Source organism: Patella vulgata, chromosome 1, assembly GCF_932274485.2.
Source record: "Patella vulgata chromosome 1, xgPatVulg1.2, whole genome shotgun sequence".
NCBI classification, from domain to species: Eukaryota; Metazoa; Mollusca; class Gastropoda; family Patellidae; genus Patella; species Patella vulgata.
In genome coordinates this window covers 48,562,047-48,567,838 of record NC_065879.2, presented here as the reverse complement: position 1 = coordinate 48,567,838, position 5,792 = coordinate 48,562,047, and the positions used below count along the sequence as shown (strand labels likewise).

Sequence of the window (5,792 nt, the reverse complement as noted above, 5' to 3'; positions counted from 1 at the left end):
TTTATGAACCTAATCATGAGCACCTAAATATCAATAACCATGTCTTAGGTTATGACCCTAGTGAAGACAATAACCCTGGTGTCAATAATATTATCCCCTCAAAAAATAATACGACAAAAACAAATGTCTATAATTCTGGTCAAGTCAAACCTGCAAACCCAGGAAGTCTAAACCAGGACTTAGCTACTCTAGACTCCATAAAAACAACAGTAGTCAACAATGACATTCCTATCACTACCAATACAACAAATGTTATCCTCAGCCCTGATAGCCATTTTATCAATGATGTTAATAAGTCTATTATTGATACATCTAGTGGTCATGTTTCTTCCACCCCCATTAACACAGGATCCTCAGTGGGTCAAAGTTATTTAGAGGATAACAGTATCATTGACAACTCATCCCATGATATCCCTGAAACATCGCAGTCAAATCTTAACTATGACGCTGATGTCTCATTGTTAAATAACTCTACAGTCACTAAGTGTGACACAGTAAGTAAAAGGGAAAGAAGCCTTGATAGTTTATCCGAAACAGAAATAGATGATAAAAGGGCGCGAGCGGAATCCCCGCTCACCGAAACAGAAGTTTAGAGATCAAACAAATTAAGACGTTATAAGTTCTTGAAACCATATTAGTTAACAATGAAGCCTTCTATCCCTATTATTTACCTAAGTATTATGTTAATTTACTCCATAAACGCTCTACAAGGAAATCTTCAAAAGATTAAACAAATTAGCAATATATTTAACAAACTAGATATTGTTTGTATACAAGAAATTCTAAAATCCAATGTCCATCAAATAAAAAATGTTGAAAACGAAACTGGCTATAACTTATACACTGCATATAATGAAACAAAGATTGGCATTGCCCTATTATTAAGCCCAAACATTATACATAAACTCTACAATACACCTGATGAATTAGCAGGTAGGCTCCAACATCTGGAGGTAAATGCAAATAATGAAACTATTCAAATATTCAATATATATGGTCCCTGCAAGAGAGAATTGAAAACTTATTACTACAAGAGACTTCTTGAATATGTCAAAACTATTCATAATCCACAACATTCTTATATTATTACTGGTGATTTTAACCTTATTGAAAACAGTAAAGATAACAAACATGGCAACATGAATAACCATCCAAAAGATGCTATAAGATATCTACTTGATATACAAAATCTACTTAATATAAGTGATGGTTACAGAATTATCTCCCCTGACACTCCCCTTTTTACCTATCACAACTCACAAGGACATGCTAGCAGATTAGACCGCATTTACATAAGTAATAAATATGCAACTTACATCAAATCAATTAAACATATACCACTTCATTTCACTGACCATAAAGCAGTGGAACTAAATATCAACCTTAAGAATCTTAAATGGGGTAAAGGATATTGGAAACTTAACAATTCTATTCTAGATGATAAAAACTACCAAAATCAAATTAAAACATTCTGGTCAAGCTGGCAAAACAAAAAATACCAAATCATTGACAACATACAATGGTGGGAAAAAGGTAAAGCTGCTATTAGAAATATTACACAAAATTACTGTCAAGCCTTAGCAGTTGAGAACAAACATATCCTCAGTAACCTTTATCAACAACTGGAATCCCTAGAAAATGAAATACCTAGTAAGAATAACTCTATAAACGAGATTAAATCAAAAATTGAGCTTATAGAATATAATACCAAACAAGGCTACGTTATACGTTCAAAATTAGAAATACCCCAAATTGATGTATCTACTAATTCTAAAATATATAAATTAGCAGAAGTTAAAAAGGGTGCAAAAAAACAAATTAAACAACTGATCAATCAAAATAATACAATCTGTGACAATAAACAAGATATATTAGACACAATTCACCAATTCTACCAACAACTATATACTTCTCAAAATATTAATGATAACTTAATGAAGTCCTATATCGAAAACAGTGACATAAACACACTAACAAACACGGAAAGAGATTCAATATCACATTTTATATCTAGAGATGAAGTCCTTAAGGCGTTACAAAAATTTAGAACAAACCGTAGCCCGGGTATAGATGGTATTCCAGGAGATTTCTACATAAAATTCTTTGACATTATAGGAAACGATTTAACAGAAGTATTAAACAACATCTATCTACAGGGGGAATTATCTAACACAATGAGAACTGGTATCATAACAATTAACTACAAGAATAAAGGCGACCATCGATTACTCAAGAACTATAGACCGATAAGCCTGTTATGTGTGGACTATAAAATCATAACAAAAATTCTAAGCACAAGAATAAATTCTGTTATTAACAAATTAATCTCTAATACACAAACAGGAGCTGGACCAAATAAAAGCATTTTTGATAACCTATATTCAATAGATACAATACTAAATTATATAAACACAAATGAGTCCAGTGCCTATATATTATCATTTGACCAAGAAAAAGCCTTCGATCGCATTGAACACAACTATATCATAAATCTACTTAAACATATTAATTTCCCAAATTACATCCTTAACTGGGTTACAATATTGTTTAAAAACTCGATTAGTAAAGTCCAAGTAAATGGATCCTTTACCCAAAATATTAAAATTAACCGATGGATTCGTCAAGGATGTCCACTATCCATGATTCTATACTCATTGTGTATCAACCCCCTTGCTTCATACATAAACAAAAACATCCTCATAAAAGGCATCAGGATCCCTAACCACCCTTCAGAGATTAAGTTATTTCAGCATGCAGATGACTGTTCTGCTATAATATCTAGACTTTCTTCATACAGCACTCTCCTCGAACAATTCAAAACATTTGGCTCTATATCTGGCTCCAAACTAAACCATGATAAAACTGAAATCCTTTCTGTTGGAAAACCATCACACTACTCCTATCCTGTAAATATAAATATTAATATTAAAACAGACGCTATAAAATTACTAGGCATTTGGTTTGGCTCAAATAAAATGGAAAAGAACTGGCTACCCCTTGTTCAAATAATCAATTCAACCATCCAGACATGGGAAAATCACTCTCTTTCATATAAAGAAAAAGTATGCATCTTAAACACCTATATACTCAGCAAACTATGGTTTGTTGCTAGGATAGTTCCTCCCTCAAACTCAATTATTAAAAACATAAATAAAATAATCTACAATTTGATCTGGGAAAATAAAAGTGAAACAATTAATCGAAACACCTTGAACCTAGAGCATAAAAATAGTGGCCTTAAAGTGCCAAACATTCGACTAAAAATCCAGGCAATGCAACAACAACTTATAGTAAAAGCAATCAAAGACAACAACAGTCCCTGGTTAGGCCTATACATATACAGGCTAGGATTTACTACAAGGGATACTCTGCCAAGATATGCATCCAATAATTATACCCACTCGGAAAAACTCCCCCAATCATATATAGATATAAAAGAAACTTACAATAGCCTCAAATCATCCATCAAATATACATACAATACAAAACTTAAAGACATATACTGGTCCCTAATTGACTTATTACAGACACAACCAAAAATAAATAAACAATTACCTCATGTTGACTTTTCAAAAGTCTGGACAAACCTCTATAAATGCTCCTCCTTATCTGAAAAAGAAAAGGATTTCATGTATACAATCATCAATAATGCAGTACTAACAAAAGATATTATGCTATACAGAAATATATATACTATCAACTATAAATGCCACTATTGTAACCGAGCAACTGAATCTTACCATCATTTATTTCTGAATTGCCCCAAATTAAAATTCTATAAATGTTTCATTACTACACATATAAACAACATTCATCTCACCAAAGAATTCAAAATCAACAACAATACAATCCATCTACACAATATAAAATCTAAATACATTCATGATATATACCTATACCTGTCGATCATATGGTCTAACCGAAGACACCCTCTATCCACCAATATTTCACAAGAGCTTATATACCAATTCTATACAAAAAGAAAACAAAAATAAAGATTACTCTCTTAAGCTCGAGTCTTCACTACCTTATGACCCTCCTTAAGCCTAGGTTTGTGTCGTCATGTCTGAATTTATACTCTGCAACTTCTCCCATGAAATATTGACTTTGCTACTATAATAAGTAGCTACAACCATAGACATCTTCTTATATTTCTTTCGTATATGAGCACTCATTGCAATTTTTAGTAAGAATGTAGGCCTACAAGCGAAAATAACCAAACACCTGTAGGCCTATCCCATATAAATTCTGGAAAATTTTGGCTTAATTGATAAACCAATATTATACAAAAGGAAATAAAATCGAAATCACCAAGCTTCAGCCTACTCTGCCTTACCGAATTCTCCTGTATAAGGCAAGTTATCGTCCTGTATGAAGCTTCCATAATAATTACTCTACTATATGACTAAACAGACCGTGCTATTTACTTTAAGTTGTCACAACTTGACATCTTAGTCATCTTTCGTTTTCGTTAAATGGCACTATCTCACTCTGTCATATAAATAAAATACCTATACACCCACTGAAATATGTCCAACAGTAAAATAGAAATCCATTAAAAACATTTAAACACTAACTCAAGTTTTACCCGTTTGTTTTACCGCTATTCCTTCACTGTAATCAACACTCACCTCTAACATTAACATGGCCATCATAACATCCCACAATTCCCTATGCACGTTCTTTTTGTGCTGGGAAACATCACACTCTCTTTCAATTAGACGCTTTTCCACTACAGACTTCAAATATATTTTTAGCTGTATATAAGAAAGTAGCTATAATATAGGAACTTTAATTGTATTTTGTATTATATTACCGTTTGTATATATCATCTCATATTGACTTTGTTTATAACAATTGTAAATAAATAAATAATTCTACTGTATTAAATTATAAATTATCTATTGCATTGTTAATATAATTATGCATAACTGAATGTAATTATATGAATTTTATAAATAAACTATATTTAAAAAAAAAAAAAAAAAAAGAGAACATCTTTAGTTAGATATCTCCTGATCCAACCACCATATGTATATATATTATGCAGTAATAAAACATCTGTTTAATAAAAAGAGTATGTGTTATGTTACATACTCTTAAGTGGTGCCGTTGATCGACGAACCTGTGGTTATGCTGCTTCCAGATTGATTTGACGACAGTGGTGGACAATTCTTCAGAATATACAAGGTGAGTCCTTCCTTTTGTAGTAGATATCATGGCCACGGAACCGGATATAAACACTTTATTTTCGGATTTAACTGGGGAATTGATAGGATTGTCCACTACTTTGAAACATCATGGGGTAAACCATTTAGTCGAATCATTTTCTGGGGATCAAAGTAAATATTTTAATTGGATAAAAAGTATCGAAAAATATGCGTTGTTATCAGAAATTTCGGACCAAAAAGTTAAATATATAGCTTACCAAGCTAGCCAGGGCCCAGTTAGTGATTTTTTAACCCGATATTTACCCGCAAATCCAAACGCGTCATGGACTGAAGTTAAGCTGGAACTGGCTTCACGGTATGATTTGATAACTGATAATCAATACGCTTTAGCTGTATTGCAAACAGCCAAACAAAAAGATGACGAGAAGGTACAGATATATGCTGAACGTCTAATTAATCTCGCTAATAGAGCATATTCGACAGAAGAAATGTTATTACCGCCCGTTCAGCGCCAATTGATTTCGATATTTTCAAATGGTCTAAACAAAGATTACTTAAAATTAAAATTAATCCGAGAAAACCCTCAAACTTTACAAGATGCAGTTGTGTCTACGATGGCGG

General features: G+C 32.2%; 1 long non-coding RNA gene across 1 annotated transcript; it reads right to left on the bottom strand.

The window, feature by feature from the left end:
• Positions 1-2,620: 2,620 nt before the first annotated feature.
• On the bottom strand, positions 2,621-4,718 carry LOC126808289 (uncharacterized). Its single transcript, XR_007674536.2, has 4 exons — positions 4,632-4,718; positions 3,894-3,970; positions 3,556-3,609; positions 2,621-2,904 (listed from the first exon to the last, which is right to left on the bottom strand). It is a non-coding gene; the product is annotated as an uncharacterized LOC126808289 (long non-coding RNA).
• Between the last annotated feature and the right edge of the window lie 1,074 nt (positions 4,719-5,792).